General features: G+C 37.6%; 1 protein-coding gene and 1 pseudogene across 2 annotated transcripts in view; both read right to left on the reverse strand.

The window, feature by feature from the left end:
- The window catches only part of RCAN2 (regulator of calcineurin 2), a 241914-nt gene that overhangs the window by 216394 nt on the left and 2851 nt on the right, over positions 1–22669 (reverse strand). The gene's annotated exons all lie outside the window — the stretch shown is intronic.
- Positions 21526–21641, reverse strand: LOC111736188 (annotated as a pseudogene).

The following is a 22669-nucleotide window of genomic DNA, read 5'->3' on the forward strand; positions in this document are numbered from 1 at the left end:
GATGGGGAGGGAGGTCGGGGATGGGAGGGGGGAGTGACGTCTGTCCACAACATGCACAGCTCAGGTTTATTCCCTTCCTTCCTGGAGTTTTCATCCCTCGGCACCTTTAGGTGCAGTCATCCTTCACATATTCTACCAGTCTATTAAAACCTGTGTAGCGTGACTATAGCATAGGGCTTTTGTTGTTTTATGTAGGAACATCAGGAATGTGTCCTTGAGAAAGAAAGAAGGGGTGAGACATGTAGGTATCTAGGGGAAAGGCTTGTTTGGTAAGGAGACTGGCAGAAAAAAAAAAAAAGCTGGACAGTGAGAGGAGCTTGGTATGTCTGGGGAAGGGCAAAGATACCTCTGTTGGTGAAGTATGGTGAGGAAGGGAGGGTAGTAAGAAATGAGTTCAGAGAGAAAACAGGAGGCCAGAAGCACCTTACAGGCTGTGGAGAGGACTTCGCTATTTACTCCGAGATGAGAAGCCATTGGAGGATTCTGAATAGAGGAGTTTCGCAAACTAACATGTTTTAAAATAATTGCTCCGGCTGCTATTTGGAAAATAGACCAAGACAGCAAGGACAGAAAAGGGGACCAATTAAGAAACCGTTGACAGTAATTCAGGCAGGAGGTGATAGTGATAGAGACCAGAGAGGTAGCAGTTGAAATAATGAGTAGTAATAGGGTTCTGGATATTTTTAACATACTAGCAGTATTTGCTGATGGACTGGATATAGAGTAGGGGGATTCAAGGATAATGCCAAGGTTTTGACTTGAGTACCTAGAATCACAAAGCTGCCATTTACTAAGATGGAGAAGACTATGGGAGGGACAGGTTTCAAAGGATGAAATCAGATGTTCAGTTTAAGACATGCTGAAGATTTCTATTTTTCATCTAAATGATGGACAGTTGGTGCTAGGAGTCTGGAGTTCAGAGAAGAAGGGAATGTCATAGATGATACTTAAAGCCATGGGACTGGATGAAGGAGTTATATGCAAGAAAAGGTTCAAAGTCTGAGCCTTGGAGCACATCAGCATTTTACAGGAATAACAACGGTAGTATCTCGCGGGTGTATTGTAAGGATTCAATGAGACAGTACACATAAATCACTTAAAATAGTACTGAGAACCTTCTTCAACAATTAACAACCACACACACACACCTCTTATCACCTGCTAGTCCCTCCCTCTACCAGAGCCCCCATCCCGGGTCCCGGGGGTCTGGACCGGGCCGGCCTTCAGAGTGCTCAGTAAGGAGTGGGGTTGGGAAAGTTCTCCCCATGAAGGCTGCAGAAGGGAAAGTGCTCTGGCTTGCATTCCAACCTGGAATCTGGACATTTTCCCACAGCAGCCTAAACAGTTTCTAAGCTCTCCTAAACTGGAAATCCAGCACTTTATATCTCGAGTACATCATGCATATAATAGCCTTTTGGGCTAGCCTGAGGACCTGGTCATAATTTATGATGCTTCTATGAGAAAATATATTCTGAATTCCAAACAACCCAATAGAAACCTATCTTTAAGAGGAAAGAGATTGCCTCCTTACATAAAAGCGCACACGTATAAATTCTAAAGATGGATGTATAGGGACTTCCTTTTAACAGCAACGTTCTGCAACATACAGCTATATTTTAGATATCCAACCATGACAAAATCCAGAGATAGTCCCTTTGTAGCTCCTATGTTAGTTTAATCCTTGTCATATCTGTCTGTGACCCTCCTCATGTTATCCCCAGTGCTCAGCCAGGCAATAAATAGGTCATTGAAAAATTTTAACTCAAATATAAATTTCCCATCTTGCTGAACTGTAATTGTTTAATCACCTTCTTCCCAATTAACCCTGCAAATGTTGGGCTGTGTCTGTCTTATTCAAATTGCATCTCTAGAGCTCAGCATACGATCTGGCACCTAGTAGAGAATCACTAAAATTTCTTGAACAAATGGGGAACTCGAAACTCAATCTTGGTCCTCGCCCACTCCAAGACACATAAGTCTCCTTGAAAGAAGAAATCCAGAGGATTCTTCCAAATGTGTTAGGTCAATTAATCTGAGAAGGAGGATATAGGAGAACCGGTCTCTTCTGCAGTAATAAGATACAGAGATTTGCACCCAAAGTCAAGCTCCTCAATGTGATTTTTGGAAGCCGAGAAAAGGAAACGTTTCATAGCATCAGTCTCAGGGCTGCCTGCGAGTACCGAGTTTATGTTTCAAATCTCCAGTTTTCCAGAAAATCATACCTTTTAGCTTAAATGACAATGTGATTTCCCTAGTCTCCACAGCCCTGAGCTCTTAGAAGTCATATTTTAGGACTGTTTGGTTAGCTACATACATGCATGCTTGTCTGTTTTTATAAACTATGTTTATTTTCTTTTTTAGAAACCATGTTTAAATATACATATACATTTATGTGTTCTCCCATTAATTTGCAAACTCCTAAAGCATATCCGTACTTTCTTCTCCTTTCTTTTGCTATATACCATGTCTTATGTTACACTATTTGCTACTCCTTGATGATCAATTATGACTTTACATTATAGCTTCTCAATAGCAAGGATCAAATGATTATATTACACACATACACACCCTTATCTTAATACCCAGCAAAAAACAGGCATTCAACAAATGCCTAAAGAACTGAATTGTTTAACTGGCTGCCTGGACTATTTTTTCTTTCTCTTTATTCTTTCTAATGATAAACTATAAATTATAAATCACCAATAAAGTCTCAGAATTCTAATGGGCTAAACAACTCCGCTTAACCACCAGGAACCAAATGTTATAACAACAGAATATAAAATACGTCAATGGCAGTGCTAGCACAGTGTATGCTCAACCAGTTCATGGCCTCAGTAGTATTGTCACAGATGAAACCACAAATTGTTATATAAACTAAACTTGGGATTTTTTAAACCTGATACTTATAAGATCAATCACTGAAATATTTTAATAGCAGATAATTAAAGACTGCTCGTTCCCATTCAGGTCTGAAAATTTTATTTAACATATCCATGGGGATTAAACCATTTTATTCTGTAATTTTATTCTTTTGGGGCACTTTTTACATTACTTTTCATGAAAAGAATGAGGATGAATTTGCAAAACAGATAATATTTAACGTTTTGAATATTACATATAAACTTGTATATTCTTCCTTTAAAATTATGTATTGAGAACCTACTGTGTGCAAACTACGTGATGCCTTTTAGATGATTCAGAGTTGGACCGAAAGACCCACTCTTGAGCAGGTAGTAGAGGAGAGGCATCATTATTATACCAGGGACACACAGGCCTGGGATGGAGGGAGCAGTGAAGCGAGCACCAAAAGAGATGAACAGGCAGTGCTCTGGGGATTCAAAGGAGGAAAAGATCCAGCTGGAGGGGGAAATTGGGAAATAATTCAGGAGCAGGGAGTACTGGAGAATAGATAGTGAGAAAATAGCAGACATTTAGAGAAAGAGTGGGCAGGGGGCAGAGAACACTCCAGGCTAAGGGAATTCTTGAGCCAATGCATGGATGAGGAAAAGCTCAGGAAACATTTAGAAAACTACAGGATCCAGACTGACCATAGGAGAGAGGTAGGATGAGGCCGTATTTTCATGTACCATTCAGAGACATAAAATCTGCTTCTCGCTGACTAGTAAAAGCCAGGGGGAAGGAATGTTGTTGAAGTAGCAGCGTGCTACTGTCAGAAATTCATTCTAACAAAATTCCCAAGCAGCTAAGATATGACTGAGAGTGTTATATGCCTGGAACATCACCTAACAGCTATCAATAGGGTTCTGCAAGAAGTGCTATAAATTAAACGCATCCCCCCAAATTCACATGTTGGAGCCCTAGGCTCCATTTTGACTATACCTGGAGATGGGGCCAGTAGAAGGTTATTAAGGTTAAATGAGGTCATAGGGTGGGGCCCTGATTCAATAGGATTATTGGCCTTATGAGATGCGGAAGAGAGCTCTCTCTTCATTCATGCACAAGGAAGAGGTCATGTGAGGACACAGAAGGCAGCTTTCTGCAAACCAAGAATAGAGCCCTTACCTTGATCTTAGACTTCTCAGCCTCCAGAACGATGAGAAATTTAAGCCACTCAGACTATGGTATTTTGTAGGGCAGCCCAAGAAGACAAACACAAATTTTGGTATCGAGAAGTGAGGTGCTGCTTGTAACAAATCCCTAAAAATATGAAAGTGGCTTTCAAACTGGGTAATGAGGTAGAGGCTGGAAGAGTTTTGAGGTACACACTAGAAAAAGCAGAGCTTGCCATGAAGGGACTATCGGTAGAAATGTGGATGTTAAAGGCGATTCCAGTGAAAGCTCAGAAACAAAAGAGGAGCTAGGAAGAAAGCTTCCATGTTCTCTGAGAATATATCTATGATCATGATGAAAATAAACATGCTTTATCCTTCATAAAAAGGGAAGAATGGCCATGAGGCAACTCAAAAATCATCTGCCACCCCCAATACTGGCCCAAGGACAAAGTTGATTCCTCCTGGGTTTCAGAGGACCGGGCACAGAGCCACATTGGGGAAGCTCTCCCAGAATGTTGAGGTGGTGGTACCCTATGGAGACGAAGGGACAGGGCCACCCCACAGAGCCATGAGGGTGACATAACCACCTCAGTGGGCCTAAAGGACAGATCATCAGATCAAATAGGATTATTCTTGAGCCTTTAAGATCTCATGGAATTTGCCTTGTTAAGTTTTGTACTTGCTCAGTACTCATCAACGATTTCGTCCTTCTGGATTTTTCCTTTTTGGAATGAGAATGTTTATTCTATGCCTGTCCCATCGCTGTATTTTGAAAGCACATAACATGTCTGCTTTTACAGATTCAGAGCTGGAGAGGAGCTTTGCCTCAGGATTATTTGACCTTATGTATCACACATATCTGATTTAGATGATACAAAGACTAGATTTTATAGCTGATGCTGAAATGAGTTAAGACTTTAGGGGCTATTGGGATGAAATGAGTATATTTTGCATGTGAGAAGGACATGAATTTTGGGGGCCCAAGTCAGAATGCTACAGACTGAATTGTGTCTCCCCCTCTCTTCCTATATTGAAGCCCAACCTCCAGTGTGGCTATATTTACAGATAAGTCCTTTAGGAGGAAATTAAAATTAAGTGAGGTCATAAGGATGAGGTCCTAATCTCCCAGGATTTGTGACCTTATGAGAGGAAGATCTCCCTTTCTTCTTTCCTCTCTCTCTCTCTCCCCCACCACCCCCCACCCCCGCCATCCCCCGCACCTTTGTTATGTCAGCCCAAGCCTACTGACTTGTGAAAAGCAATGGTAGATTTGAAAAGCAAAGAGGGAGTGGGGATGGATAAGGAGGGAAATCAGGCAAAAACCTACTCACAGAAGAAAAGGGAGGGGGGTTGGGGAAGGAAAGATGGTCAATGGCATCTGTGCTGTGTAAAAGTTGGAAAAACTGAAGACTAAGAAATTATTGTGGTTTCCAGATTAGGGGTACCATGGCCTTCAAAAGAATAGTTCTAAAAAGGAGGAGCAAAAGATAAACTGAACAGGATAAAGGAGCATGTACTTGGGAAAGAAATACAGGCAGCAGAAGATGCAGTATTTTCTTTCAAGAAGTGAAATGCCAAAGCCCCACCACAGCTTTAGGAGAAAGTCACAGCTTATCTTTCTCTAGGTGGATATGTCTTACTGTTTTAATACTCTTTTTTTTTTTTTTGCAAAGTAGGGAGTTCTTGTAGGCACCATTGGGATTTCTAAGGATGCATTTTATTCAGATGTTTTGTGATATTATTCAATTCCCAACAAATACTAGATTAAAATGACTTTCCTGTTTTTCTGCATAAGAATTTCTCAGAAGCTTTGGAAATGTTTCTCCTTCGTCCAGGTCAATATCTGAAAATCTTTTATTTTAAGCTGATGTTAAAGCAATTTTCAAAAAATCCTCAGAAAGCCCTGGCAAGCATCTATGTCATTCGTAGTTGGGTAACTTCAAAACCTGCCTGAGAATACAGTACTAATCTTGACTTCAGAAATTCCCCTCTTTGTACCTGGCATCGTTAACACTCAAGCATCTCTAAATATTTCTTTTACCTCTACTTCAGTCCATTTTCCAACAGGGAGAGGCCCCATTTGACCATAAAATGAACACAGTTTGGGCCCTAGCACCTAGCACATCTCCTAGAGGGAGGTCAATAACCACCTGTTAATACCTGGCCACCCGGAAATCAGGTTGGGGTGAGGTCATCACACACATAACTGAGGACTCTTTCTCAGGACTCTATGACTATTAGTTAAAGAGGGGAGAAACTCTGTAACAGCTGCATGTTACCTTCCACCATTTCTATGGAAGTCAAGAGTAAGCGTGGATAGGATGTCATAGAAGCGTCTCTGTCATTTTCAAAAAATACTCATTCAAGCATGTTTCTGATAGTTTAAAAGTCATGTTCTGCCCAGGGTGACAAATTTCTTGACAGTAAAGACTGGTGACTTATTTTTAAATTTAGGCAGGCAGTGAATTGTAAAATCCATTGGGTTTGGGTGGGAGATGTTTTTTGTTCATTTGTTTGTTTTTTTAAAGGAGGTATGAGCAGGTCGCTGGCAGACTAACTGCTCCACCCGTTAGAATTCTCTAGTGTCAATCCAGTTGAAGGATAATTTTTAAGTCTTCACTTCTCTTCAAACAGGCAGAAAAACTGTAATTCAGGCATTCTTCAGTTATTTCAATTTCAATTTTATTTTGCTATAATCACTTCTTTCCCTCCACTCCGATTGGTTTCTGTATTTACATAAAAACAGAGTAGTTGAAATGCTATACTCTCCAGCATCTGATGATAACTCTTGCTTCTGCTCTTGTGCAGAGCAGAATGGCTACTCGATTATATGAGCTAATACTGGAAGTCAGGAGTTATGTTTATTCATCCAGCAAACAAATACTGAGGGTCATGTGCTTGATGCACAAAACCAAGCGAAATGAACCAAGATCTCTGCTACCACAGTTTTCAGAGTCAAAAGGGGGTGTCATAAATCACCAAAAAGGAACTTCTTTCTCTTTTACCTTTTCAGTGTTCATCTAATAGAAATTCTCATGAACTACTTTTTAAAATTTGAAGCTAAAGAGGAAGTATGAAGATGGCTGAAGTGACACCATTAAAGAATGGGGTATAGATAATGAAAAAGCACTGGTGGGTGTTACTAATAATAATGCCTTTCTTCTATTGTCACCAAACCTATTATGGTATCTGAACCTCCACACAACCTCATGAGATCATAGGGTAGTTATTGCAATTTCCATTTTACAGAGTAGAAAACTGAGGTTCAGAGAGGTTAAAGGTCTCATAGCTAGAATAGCAGAATCAAGACTAGAATGAAGATCCCTCGAATCTTGATTTTCCATTCTTTCCATTTCATCAGGCCAAAATAATGAGAAAAAAAATTTTTTATACACTGGCATGCATGAAGTAAAACAAATGATTCGTAAAGTTTGTGAAACATTATTTTGATGATTAGGTAGAAAACAACCCAGTGAATATTAGTAATAATTAGAATGCCCTCAAGAGTCATCTAATCAATCCAAAAATTCCAGTAATACATCATGAGGGCTTCTTATGTGCAAGGTGCTCAGGCATGATGGACACACGATGAATCACAAAACATGGTACCAGTCCTCATAGATTTAAGACTCCTGGAGGTGGCAGGATTTTTGTCTTGTGCTCCTTACCTTGCCCAGGTTATACACTCAATACTCTGTGTGTCGATTGAGTGATCATTGCAGGCCTTTGTGATAGGGAAGGCGTGAAAGTATTTACAGGGAAAGAGGGCAAAGTAGGCCTTAGCCACAGTAAGTGTTCAGTAGCATCTCTACTTTTATGGAATCTTCTCCTTCACCTTCTCCAACTCTGGAACTTAATGATACAAGCACTGTATATATTCGTATTAGCTTATTTGCCAGACATAAAAAGTCAAAAATGGGAAGCAGGGCAAAAAGTCTGAGCACCAGTTGATCCTTTTTAGGATGAAACTGATGAGCTCTTTAAGGCACAATTTATAAAAATGATAAAATTGAGTCTATAACATTTTTGTGTAATACATATAAAAGCTAGCATCAAATATGGTTAAAACCACAGATACTGTAGCACGATGATTGGCTTTGAATTCCAGCTGTGCCATTCATTAGCCATGTGACTTCGGGCAAGTTATTTAACCCTTTGTGCCTCAGTTTCTTTATCTGTCAGATGTAGATGAAAATATCGTGATAAGGAAATGTAATGTTACGGGCAAGTGTTTAACATCTTGTACATAACGAGGGTTAGGTAAGTGTTACCCATTAATACAAATATTAACTACTGAAAAGCAATTTGCCAGATAACACTCTCAGAAATATGATGAACTATAAAAGTAAGGTAAAGAATGATTCCTACAAAATCAGTGCTTTCCATTTCTCCCAATGGTCAGTTGAAGACCTGGCTGAGATTTAGGATCCATCCATTTTACCATCCTTAGGATGGAAGTATCCTTGCAGAAGGTAGTACAGTTAAAATAACCTTAGAGAAAGGAATGACCACAGTCCCTATATTAAAATGGCTAACTCTAAACAGACAGAAATGTTTGATGAGCTTTTGGCTCAAGCTATCCCTAATGATGTCCTGAAAAGCTCTATCATTAAATATGACAAAACAATTTCCATAGCCCCTTCCTATGAATGGTCCTGCATTAAAGATGAATCTTAAATAGTAATAATAATAATAATAATAATAACAACAACAATAACAACAAAAACCAGTGGTCAGTCTCATTAATGAAACACAAGCTCTAAGGATGCTATAATGTTATGTTGCAAAGACTAGAATACACAAAGAATGAAAGAACTGGCAGGAATTTCGGTGATCATTTTGCCCAACCCCTTAATGATGTAAACTAGAAAACTGAGGCCAAAGTGGCTAAGGGAGGCACAATCTCTCATGAGGAAATCACTGCCAACCCGGAACGAAAGCCTAGCTCGTATGATTTCCCCACTTTGCACCCTGCAGTGTTCTCTTTGCACCATGAAGATCGTCAGGAAATAATAATCATGGTAGTGATAATAATAACAATAATCACTTATTGGGCACTTTGATGTGTTCAACACTTTCCCAAAATTTATTAAACAGAGAAAATTTATTAAAATTTTAAATAAGAGAAGGAGGATGAATTGTACATAGAAAAAAAAATGCCCTCTTTTTTAAAGGCTACCCAAGGCTACTCCAGGTTGGTACTGCTCTTATTCCAGCCAGCCTTTACTTCCAGGCTTCCGAGACCTCAAGTCCATAAGCTATACTCCATGCTCACATGCTATAAAATTATCCTCTCCTCTCTTTGCATCAGAATTCACTGTCCTCTGTTCCAGTGCTCCAATTTCTTACTAGGAATTCATCAAAAGCAATATTAAAGAGCTCAGGATAAATACATCGTCATATATCACCCCCTCTCTGAGTGTCTGCATTTAACAGAACTTACCTTTTCTTTATCTAAAAGAGTAACTAATGCAGTCATTTTACACAAACTCAGAGATCTTTCAACCAGAAGCCTTTTAAGTCCCAATACATTGTCACTATCTTCTCTCTTTAGGTGAGGTTGGTACTACTTCCTAGCCCGCATTCACGATCTTTATGATAGTGAAGGGAAAATGATTATAAACCATGGGTAATGTGCATACACAACTGTCAACTTTCAGAATCAGGACAAAGAGTGACAAAGAATCCAAACGTAACTTGATTGACATGGCCGGTCAGAGAAAAAACACAGCAATGGAGAGTTTCACCCAAGGTCATACCTTAACCTTTCTAGATACCATTTACAGGTTGAAAGGAAATGTCAAAGCCTTATCCTAAGAAAGATTTGGCAGGCCAGACCCCTGCTGCGTGCAGGAGAATTTTTTGAGAGGAAAGTTCTCATTATGTAATGCAGAGAAGTTCAGTTTACTCAGATTTGAAAAATGTACAGACTACTTTTTTTAGGAAAAAAATTATACTGCTTCCCTCCCAATTTTGACTTAAATGTTTTTTTGACTGTAATTATACTTAAATATGTACAAATGTAAAACTAAGTTGTCGTTTCAACTCCTTTCTGAAACCATCAAACTCCAACTAAATTTCTAACTATACAAATGAAATTTAAAAACCAATCCAATTTAAACTAATAACATTACTTAATATTCAGATGATGATGTTTTGTTAACAGTAACCCTCCATTCTTATGACTCTGACACTGAAAACTCCAACGCAGGTATTCTGTTCAGAATGGTTCTGCCACCTAACTGGTAGTAGGACCCGCCTCACACATTTCTTCATTGACAGCAAAATTAAGCATTACTGGACCACACTATGCTCCACACTATCACACAGCCTTCACTTAAGGCAAATTACATGGTAAGGCCACACAAGCTCATTCCCATTATTCACAATTAACGTAGTATGGTACCAACTTGATTGTAAATTAAAACAACACAAATTCACTCACCAAAATCACGTGGCAGTATTATTCATTATAGGGATCATATAGATGATCCAGAATATGTTAATATTACATGTTAATATTATTTTAGATTATTACTGAAACAAAAAATAAAAAAGAAACATTACCATATAGAAATCCTATGCCCTTCCCCCATGAATACCTCTACAAATCCCACCTGGACAAGGAATGGTAGGCTTCGGGAGCAGAGAGACCACTAGTGAGTTCTGGCTCCACCACTGATTACCTATAAGAACTTAAGGCCATTTACTCAATTTCCCTGAGCCTCAGTCTCCTCATCTAAATAAAACAGGGATAAAAACAGAACCTACCTCACTGGGTTGTTGAGAGGACTAAGTGTGCTAACATGTGGAAAGTGCTTAGCCCAATACCTGGTATTTAATCGGTGCTCAATAAATAGCCACAATATTTCCTTATCAGTTGCTTTACATCCAAGCTCCACACAAAGGGGAAAGTTGAGCTTTCTTAACAAAACTGAAGCATTTCAAAATCATTCGAGTTTGAGACAGAAGCCTTTAATATGTCTGCCTGAGGGAAGTTCAGACACTGCTACCAATCATATTTGTGCTTTGGTATATAATAGAGATGTGGCACTAGATCATATTCTGAGAAGAGGCCTTTTAACACACAAGTGAAACTAGATAAATTTATCTTGTGGAGTTACTGTTATAGTTAGCAATTGTGTAAGAGAATGAAGGCTTCGAAGACATTTGAAGGTATTGAAATATTTAAAACCATGCTTCTGAATTTTTTAGAATAGATATAATAATAAATTCATTTTATTGCCAATCAAGTGCCCACCACATACAAGCCACTGTAGTATGTAGGAGGGGTCACAAGGATGAATAAAGACACATGGTCTTCATTTTCAGAACATTTACCATCCAGAGCCATTGTAGGTAAACAAGTAAGAAGCTTAAAGTCCACTGCACTCTAATTTCACTAAACACAGGGACTATGTTCTTCTGTTTTTTCATACCCCAATGGCTAGCACAACACCTGGTGCATGAATGAATGAAGGAATGAACATATAAATTAATGAGATATAAAGATTAGACTATGTATGTGCCATAAATACAAATTCAAAAAAAAAAGAGTGATAGCTCTTTTGAGGGCTCAGGGAATGAGGAAATCTTGAAAAGATGAAACTTGAAGACTAGAATTTCAAAAAGCTGAGATAGGAGAGTATCCAATTATAATTTCATACAATTGCAATGTGCTTTAAAATAGTTCTCATTAATAAAACAGTTCTCATTTTGATTATTATGTCAAGCATTTTTATGATGTTCTATATTCAGAACGTTAATTGTATGCAACTATAAATTGTATGCAACTGCTTCTTAGCTTGTTATTTATTATAAGGGCTTTTGATTTATTTATAAACAACTTGGTGGTTAATTATTTATTAGAATAGGAAGCTGAAGAAATAATATCTGGTCTCTAGCAGCCATGTCTCATTTATTGCTATTGGTCTCCTGTGATTCCCTAATAAGTAGCCATAACAAAGTCAATTTGCAGCTAGGAAAAGAAAGGTGTATATTTGGCAGCATTTACATTGATATGATTGACAATAGACATGACTGACAGAAACTCTGCAATGTACGAAGAATAACCTCATCATGATATTAGCATATCGCCTTAAAAATAAGCCATAACCAATCCTAGGATGAGAAAAGCAGTACAAGAATGTTTTTAAAGCAATGATTAGGATACTATAAATGATGCATACAAATATCTCAATAGTCAAAACTCAAAAGCGAAGAGACACAATTTTACCGATACTTTTGAAAAATCACTAAAAAGATTTGTCTGATCAAAAAAAGAATAATTAAAACAATAAAAAGAAAACTATTATTTCAGCAATGATCTTGTACCAAATTAGATAATGAACCATTTCTACTATGTGTTCATAAATCTAGATGAACTTAAATGACTACTAGTCATTTTAAAAATTATTTTTAATAACAATAATTTTTTAATATTAAAAAGTTATTCTTTAGGTCAGTGTTTATAGTCTACCATCTGAATATCACTCTTTTTTTTTGCATGAGGAAAAATATCTATATCTTTATCTATTTGTTTTTCCATTTTTTAGAAGGAAGAAGTATTATTTTTTCAAAGCTTATGATCACTGAGATGAGGGTGTCTGAGAAGATAAATGAACATAGATTCTAAAGGGAAACTGCCTTAACAGAATCAGAGGGAGGATTTCGCCATAACTTGGAATCACTCCTCTGGAAATGGAATAATTCAGAGAGCTCATGGTTGGGGCGGGGAGTGGAGCAGAAACGGTGCCATCTTGATCATTTGGAAATTAATCCACCATGTCAGACTCCCAGGCATACTGGAAACAGCCCCCAAACACTCGTTAGGTAAAGGCTTTTGATCTTTATTACTCTTCGAATTTTCTTTCCCATAAGATATGCCCTTGAACTTTATGCTGTCATAAAAATACCTAGGTTTGGTTTTCACATATGTGCATATATTAAGGTACTTCTAATTTGTTCAGATAAAATAACCTTCTCATAGTATCACGCCTTGGCTTGAATTGTAAGATAAAAGCTAGATATGGTTGTGAGGACATCATAATGGTTGAGCTAAGAGGAAGAGGTTGAATTAAAGGTGAGAAGAAACAGTGAAAGCATGGTATTATGTCTGAGCCTTCTCATCCAAGACAAAAGCCTTTGTGATAACTATAGTTATACTAAAATGTGACATTTTAAAAGCAATTTGAAAGAATAAAACTAGAAGCCTCATGAGGAGCTACTGCATTTGGAGATTTCCAGGTTTGAAGACCCTTGAAGACCATATCATGAATAATACAGGCTCATTCGCTATAAGCACTTGTTCTTGTGGCCTCCAGGGAACTGTCCAGGTTAATTTTGTTTTTTTTAAAGTATAAAAGAGCAGAGCACCACATGTTCACTTGGGTTTTGTCCCACGTCCCATTAACGATTTCACTAGCACATAACTGAGTCAATCCAGAGCCATCCGAAATTGCTTAATGTCCTGTTTCCAGTTAATGGTTTGAGTAGTTTTTCGCACAGCCTGAAGGAAGTGATTATGTGCTTGAATCCAAAGTAATGTGGATTTTGGGGAGTCGAGGAGAGAGTTCAAGTTTATTATTGATCTCACTTCCACCTGGAGACAACCTTTCCAAATTGGTCTGCACACATCACATGTAGGGGCTGTGAAAACCTTCCTGACCTTCAGGAATGACACCAGATCTCCCAGTGTGGTTGCAAACCAGAAGGAGAAGGAGATCCCCTCTCCCCATCCATGATATCTAAGGAGGCCGAAACCAAACCACAGTCCTGGTTGTGAGCCAAGAACCCCCATGGAGTTGCCGTGAGCTGTGGCACTTAGACACAAGGTCAGAAGGTACACCTCGGAAATCTGACCAAGCAAATATTTTAATTCAGAGCTTCACCTAAATGTCGCCCTGTCAAATTTTGAAGTTTAATGCAAACAACTGTGTGTGGAACAGAAACTACCAAGAGACAGAAAAATAAGAAAATAAAGGACACCAAATAAACACATTTATGATGTGTCAGTTGCCGAATGTCTTCCCTGACCAAAATTTAACCTTTTTATAAAAGGTTGTTTGTACATCATAAAAGATCAAATGACTATTATTAATGCCCACAGCAGGAAAAAAATGAACATATTCATGAATTAGTACTTTGCTTTCACTTGTCAAAGCTGAGACTTTGCTCTTGAGCAAATACAATTTTGTTTGAACTACCATTAATTGATCTAAATTTACCATCCTCTATACCAAAATTTATGATACCTGTAATCAAATAAATAATTTCTTTATGGACTGATTATTAAATCTCAAAAGAGAAGTATAAATTGGACTTTGATTTGTTCTGTCTGACTCCATTACTGGGCTTTTATCTTTAACAGCTACACAGTCAAATTAAATATTAATTAATTAATTTACCCTGTCTTTCAGATAATTTTATGGAGGGAAATAACTCAGATTGGCTGTTTACCTCAATAAATTGGTCGATATAATCTACTTAGTTGATGATAACCTAATAGTAAAAGCAGAGATATTTTTTGAAAGACTAATTTGATTAGTCATCAAATTAAAATTCCAGAATAATGAACATTTAAGTGATTTTTAAGGAGATTCCAATTGATTATCCTAGTTATTTATTCAAAATGGTTTATCTGCATTGTGTCTCATTTTATGGAAGGTGAAAAAAGACATATCTGTTTGGAGCGTGCTTGAGAAGGCTGCCAAGAGTGAAAGGGGAACCAGTCAGAACCAACTAAAACTACAGTAGAACTAATGTAAATAAGCACTTTTACCTGCTGTTAATATTTTTCAAGATTTAAAAGGCAAACTGAACCAGTTCTTACTTGGCAGAGGTTGCTTCGTTTTACTTACTTTAAGTCAGCTTCAGTAGCTCAACAGGCTGAAATGACGGCTGTCACCCACACAGCCCATGGTATCCATATGCCAGGCTTCTGACAACAGAGCCACCAGAAGAAAAGCTAATCTACTGAAGTCAACTCTCCTACAAACACTCATTTACACATGTTAAATCTACCTGATCCCCATCCACCCATCCTCAACTCCCACAAAGAAAGCTCAACATCCTTGCTCCTTGAAGCAATTTTTAATCAGGAACATCTCCAGGGTGAGGTTATCTCTGAAAATCACTAATACCAGCCACCCCTTATCTTTACCAAAAAAAGTACTTACAAGCAGAGTGGAGGCGACACCTGAATTGCTTGTGGGAATGTTAATTAGTACAATCTTCTGGAAAAACAACTAAAGAAATCAAAATATAGAGAAAACCTTAACAAGGTCCATCTATTTGAGCCAATAATTCCACTTGTAACAATTTAGCCTAATAAAATGACCTAAAATATAGAAAAAAATTATGATCAAAGATGTCCATCAAAGCATTATTTTTGAAAAATGAAATCCTACCATTTTCAATGATGTGGCTGGACCTGGAAGTTATTATGCTGAGTGAAATAAGTCAGAGAAAGATAAATACCATGTGATTTCACTTATATGCAGAATCTAAGGAAGAAAAGAACAAACTAATCAAAAACAGACTCACAAATATAGAGGACAATCTGGTAATGGACAGAGGGAAGGGGGTTGGGAGTCTGGGAGAATGGAGTGAAGGGTTAAAGAAGTACAAATTACAAATTATTTGGTCATGGGGATGGGAAGCACGGCATAGGGAATGCAGTTAGCGTGAAATTGGCTAGGTAGAAAACCAGAGGAGAGAAGGAGCAATTAGGGGGATAGTTTTATAAACTATATAAATATTTAACCAACATACCATATACTTGAAACTAATAAAAGAAGAAGAAGAAGAAGAAGCAGCAGCAGCAGCAGCAGCATTATTTTTGATATTTTGGACAATTGGGAACCATCTAAATGTCCAACAACAGGCGATAAGGTAAATGGTTAAAATTATACATGAGAATGTTATACGGCTACTGAAAACAATGTTCATAAAGATTATTAACTTTACAAGAAAAGTTATTTAAAATGGTGAAATACACAGGATACAAAACTCTATATACAGTATGATCCCAATTCTACAAAAATATGTGTATAAAAAAAAGACTGAAAGGAAATATACCAAAATGTTAATAGTAATTATCATTTGCTCATGGTAAAATGTAATTTTAATTTTCTCTTATTATATTTACATTATTTATAATAATATTTATATTATTCTGTCTTTTCCAAAGATTTTATAGAAAGCACATACATCCAAGTAACAGAAGTGATTCAAAAAATCAGGGCAGAGGGTCCCTAGTTTTTCTGCTGAGTGGATGGACCTCAGCAGACACTGGGAAATATGATGAGCCTCTTGAACAGATTCCACATCCTACCTGCCACTCACACTGGACATAAACCCTGGGGATAACTTCTTACATTCCCCCTCATGCCTATGCCTTCCTCGACTTTGACTTTGACTTTCAGCCTTCTCTGTTTATACTGAAACATCCCTCTGGCAGTTACCTCCTCTATGTAAACTGTGCTCTCCTCTCCCCTTCATCAGCAGGACCCAGTGCCACAGCCTCCTCCTGGCCTGGCCTAGTGGAGTCTTGGTACTGACATCAAGTAAGTTACCCTCGAAAGAAACAGGTGTCATAAATGACCAAAGAACAAGGCAAGAAAATACTGTTTTCTTAATGCATTCTATAAAAGCCTTTTTTATATAGTGGACCTCTCTCCCCTCCTAGACCTGGTGCTATACCAGGCCCAACTATAACTGATCTCTTGGGAGGTCCCTACTGTAACAATCATTCTTCACATCTATGCAGAGCATAGCATGAGTGCAAATTCACAAACTCATAGCATTTCAGCCTCACAACTCTGTAAGATGGGGAGATCAGGTATTATTTTCCTAATTGTACATATAAGAAAATTGCAACTTAGAGACCCAACCCTGAGTGGGTTACTCTGCCTGATCCTCAAGGCGTGCTTATCTGTAAATAGTGATAATAATACCCACATGGTAGAGTTGTTGTAAGGATTAAATGAGATGACACATGCATATGCTGAGCACAATGTCTTGAATAGGGGCAGCATTCAACAAATGCCAGCTCCTGTGACTGCTAGGTCAACGGGAAGCTCAAGGTTACATAGCTGGGATTTGACAGTGCCAGGATGGGAAGCCAGGCCTTTTAATGCCAAGTCCATGCTTTTTATACTTTATTCCCAAGACTGTAAGAAGAGTATTAAAGCATGGCCCAGGCCCTCAAAGAATTCATAATATTTTCTAATAGGCGTATCTCAATCACATGAAATAACAAAGTGGTTATTCCCACAAAGAACTAAGGCAACAGTAATAAAAACTAGAATATAGCCACCGTTACAATATCTTCTTATGCATACATTCCGAAGCTTAGGAACTCACGTTTCATTCCTGTTTCAAAGTCAGTTGTTTATAGGGAAATCATATAAGAAAATAAGTCCCTTTCCATCCTTACCATAGAAACTTATTTCTATGGGCATTCTGAAATGCAGGAAGTTTGAGCTATTTTGGAAACTTTTCTTTAACTTCCAGAAAGTATCATTCTCAATTACACACTTTTTTTTTTTTTTTTTTTTAAGGAACTTAAAAAAAGCTTCAGTTGAGTTTAAGGCTGCTTCCATCTTTTAAAAAAATCTTGAACTCGTTTAATTAAACCTACAATATATGACACCTGGCAGTTGGTGGCACAAGAAAAAAGACACAAGGGCAGTGAAGATTTATAGGCAAAGTAAGAAAGTTCATGAAGATAAAAGCACAGTCCACACAGAGACGCATAAAAGTTGGAAGTTATTCCACCTCCTGTATAGTCGATGCCATCATAATGGAATACAGGATCGCCAACCCTGGGCAATACTATTTCTATATAGCAATTTTAGCCTATTTAAAAGCTGACAAAGAAAGAGTTTAAAACATTGTGTTGAAGCTTCTTTATATCTAAGAATTTATTAATAATAAATTGAGATTCACATTTTAAATGGTAATTAATGTGTTGTATGTTTTTATATTTGCAATATATATACTACTTTCTAAGACAGACAGATACTCATTAATGGGTGACCCTTAGGAAAACTATGAGTAGGGAGAAGTTTTTATTCAGAAACACTCTACCTCCCTTCTGCGGAAGTCTGTTACCCTGGGGGCAAGGGATGAGACTCCCATTTACTGAGCATCTTCAATGAGGCAGACTTGTGTGTTGTGCCTGCTTTACATTATCTGTTTCACTCCCTACAACAGCCTTTCAACATGTGTATTAATCACCCCAATTATTCAGAAATAAAGAAACTAAGTCTCAGAATTTGTGACAGGTCTAAAACAAAGAAATTGGTCAGTGACTATGGAGATTCCTCTACTTTATTGTTCATCTGGTTTCCACTCTCCGAATGGGGATCCTCCCAATATCAGACACCCTGAGCAGCACCTGCTCTATGAACTAGTTCACATCAAGCTGTTAAGGACAGGCTACCATTAGAGTTAATCCTCTTGGAAATATTCCTATTCTAAAAGTGACTAATAAGTATGATTTTAACCCAAATCAATGCTAAAATTTGAGACAAGATGGGATAACTTGTCTCTAGAGATAATCTCATCTACCTCTTCTTTGATTAACATGCAGATTTAAAATAATGAAAGTCTGAAAGGGGATGTGACTTTGCATAACAAGTCAGGTGCGTTCCCGGATGAGAGTCAGGGCTCCTGGCTCAGTCTTATTCTCTTCTACAGCATCAGCCATAATATTCAAACACAGGGTCCAAAACACATTCTAGGCTAAATAGAAATTATTCCAATGTTATTAATTCATGCTGGCAATTCAGAGTGTTGGTCAGACTGCTTGAGCCTGAACCCCAGGTGCACCTCTTACTAGTTGTGTGGCCTAGATAAGGTACTCTCTCTTTGCCTTGGGTTTCCTATTAATTATATGAGAATAACAATAGCGTCTGCCTCATAAAGTTATCGTGAGGATCAAATGTGATTATGTAGAACTCTAACTTCTTTGTGCTCAGCATATAATAAGCAGTGAATAAATATTATTATTATTAATACAATTATTAATACTATTATCAGTACTATTAGTTCAGATAATTGGCATTTAATATTTTCACTTTGGAGAAAGAAGGTAGAAAAAACTTCCTGCTATCAAATTCTCTCCCTGTTCTCTAAAGGTAGTCCTAGACAGTGTCAGGAACAAAGGTGAATGAGATGAGTAAAAGGTTAGCGCCAGGAATAAAGAAATTATCTTTAAAAGCTAAAAGTGCCTACTGAGCATTTTCATTTGATGTTCAAAGTCAAAATTCCCTATCAATCTCAAACTATTCTTTCTTATTTACTTCCTTCCCCTTCCCCAGTTTTATAGACATATGATTAATATATAACATTGTATTAGATTTAGGTGTACAACACAAGGATTTGCTATACATATATATTGCAAAATGACATTTTGCAATAGTTGACATTCATCATCTTACATAGTTACATTTTTTATCCTGATGAGAACTTTTTGATCTACTCTCTTAGCAACTTTCAGTTATACAATACAATATAATTAACTACAATCACCATGCTGTACATCACAACCCCAGAACTTATAATTTAAAGTTTGTGCCTTTTGACCACTTTCACTCATTTCCACCCCTAACCCCCTACCCCCACCCCATCACTACTGGCAACCACAATCTGTTCTCCATATCTATGGGTTTTTTTTTAGATTCCACATATAAGTAAGATTATTAAGTATTTGTCTTCTCTGACCTATTTCACTTAGCATAATGCTCTCAAGGTCCATCTACGTTGTTGCAAATGGCAGGATTTCCTTCTTTTTATGGCTGAATAATATTCCACTGTGTGTGTATGTGTGTATGTGTATGTGTATCCATACACACATACCACATTTTATCCATTTGTCCACTGATGAACACTTAGATTGTTTCCATATCTTGGCTATTGTAACTAATGCTGCAATGAACATGAAGGTACAGATGTCTTTTTGAGACAGTGATTTTGTTTTCTTCAGATCAATACCCACAAGTGGGATTGCTGGATCATATGGTAGTTCCACATTTTAAATTGTTGAGAAATCTCCATACATAATGCCTACATTTTCACCAGCAGTACACGAGGATTTTCTTTTCTCCACATCCCCACCAACGCTTCTTATCTCTTGTTTTTTGTTTTGTTTTGTTTTGATACTAGCCATTCTAATAGATGTGAAGTGATATATTTTATTGTGGGTTTGATTTGCATTTCGCTGATGATTAATGATGTTAAGTACCTTTGCATGTACCTGCTGGCCATTTGTATATCTTCTTGGGAAAAAATATCTATTCAGTTCCTCTACCCCTTTTTAAAAGCAGATTGTTTTCTTTTGCTGTGGAGCTGTGTGAGCTCTTTACGTATTTTGGATATTAACCTCTTATCAGACACATGATCTGCACCTATTTTCTCCCACTCCATGGGTTGCCTCTTCGTTTTGTTAATGGTTTTCTTTGCTGTGCAGCTTTTTATTTGATGTGTGGTCCCATTTGTTTACTGTGCTTTTGTTGCCTTTGCTTTGCTAATGAATCAAAATATCATTGCCAAAACCAATGGCAAAGAGCTTATCCCTATATTTTCTTCTAGAAGTTTAATACTTTCAGGTCTCACGTTTAAGTCTTTAATCCATTTTGAGTTGATTTTTGTGTATGGTGTAAGATAGTAGCCCAGCTTCATTTATTTATTTATTTATTTTTTTTGCGTATGGTTGTCCAGTTTTCCCAGCATCATTTATTGAAGAGACCAGCCTTTTTCCATTGTATATTCTTGGTTCCTGTTTCATAAATTAATTGACCATAGAGCCATGGGTTTATTTATGGGCTCTCTCTTGTCCCATTGATCTATGTGTCCGTTTTTAATGCCAATACTGTACTGTTTTGATTACTATAGCTTCATAATATAGTTTGAAATCAGGAAGTGTGATGCTTCTGGCTTTGTTGTTTTTTCTTGCTTTTTCTCAAATTTGCTTTGGCTATTCAGGGGCTTTTGAGATTCCATACAAACTTCAGGATTGTTTGTCCTATTCTTGTGGAAAAGGCTATTGGACTTTTGATAGGGATTGCATTGAATCTGCAGATAGCTTTGGGTAGTATGAACATTTTTAACAATATTAATTCTTCCAATCCATGAGTGTGTAATACCTTTTCATTTATTTGTATATTCTTTAATTCCTTCATCAATGTAATGATTTATAGTGTCTTTAACTTCTTGGTTAAATTTATTCCTACATATTTTATTATTTTTGATGCAATTGTGAATGAGATTGTTTTCTTAATTCTTCTTTCTGATAGTTCATTATTAGTGTATAGAAATGTAACTGATTTTTGTATATTGATTTGAATTCTGCAATTTCACTGAATTCATGTATTAGTTCTAACACTTTTGTGTGTATGTAATCTTCAGGGTTTTCTATATATAATATCATGTCATCTGCCAATAAAGACAGTTTTATTTCTTCCTTTCTAATTCATTTCTTTATTTTGTTATTTATTATTATTATTTATGCTTACAGCACCTGGTCTTCCTAGGTGATCTCCCATCCAAGTACTAACCAGGCCCGACCCTGCTTAGCTTGCGAGATCAGACATCGGGCTTGTTCAAGGTGGCATGGCCACAGACCATGGACCGTGACTCCACTGGGGCGTGAACCTAGGACCTTCTGCGTGAAGAGCTGACATGCTAACCGCTACACTATGGAACGACGTCCAAACTTCTTCCTTTCTAATTTAAATGTCTCATTTTTTTTTCTTGCCTAAATATTCAAGTTAGAATTTTCAGTACTATGCTGCATAAAAGTGGCAAGAGTGGACATCCTTGTCTTATTCCTGATCATAGAGGAAAAGCTTTCAGTTGAAATTTCTCATCTTTCTAAAACCTACTTGTTCTCATTTACTTCCTAACTCAGTTAAAAGCCCAACCATATCTAGACACCTATTCTTATCCTTACACACCACCCCACACTTGATGACCTAGTGCCACTGATCCTCCCTCTTCAAAGGCTCACTGTAGATTTCTCTTCTCTTTCCCTGTTCTACCTAGCTCAGGAAAAATTAATTTCTTTCTTTCTTCCTTTTTCTTTTTTTCTTTATTTTGGTCTGGACCACTCCAGTAGTCTAAAATCTGAGCTCATTCCTCTTTTAACCTCACCTACTCACCACCTCCAAAGTCACTTTTGTGAAACACAAATTAGATCAAATCATTTCTTCTGCGTAGTTTCTCCTCCTCAACAGGGTATAATCACAACCCAGGTGAACTGAACCACCCCCTGCCCCTGTCAAACTCTCCTGCCAAATCCTCACTTCAGAACACCTAGACATTCTTTGAACATGGAACGCCTAGTCCCCTCTATGGAGGACTCCCAGTGCCTACTGGGATCCAGTCCATATGTGAAGTTCTCTGCAGGCTCTTCCAGATTCTCTCTACCCTCCTTTCCCTGGGCTCCCACTGAATTTGTTCCTATTTCCATTAAACACTCACCACGCTGATCACTATCATTTATTTTCTTATCCTTTTCTGCTAAATCGATTTCTGAAAGGCATGGACCTCATTCATTTAGTCTTTGGCACAGGGCCTACACAGCACATAGTAGATAACTGTTGATAAACTGAGGGCATGGTACAGAAATTACAAAAAATGAGACCACAGCA

The sequence above is a fragment of the Pteropus vampyrus genome, unplaced genomic scaffold, assembly GCF_000151845.1.
Source record: "Pteropus vampyrus isolate Shadow unplaced genomic scaffold, Pvam_2.0 Scaffold18, whole genome shotgun sequence".
NCBI lineage: Eukaryota > Metazoa > Chordata > Mammalia > Chiroptera > Pteropodidae > Pteropus > Pteropus vampyrus.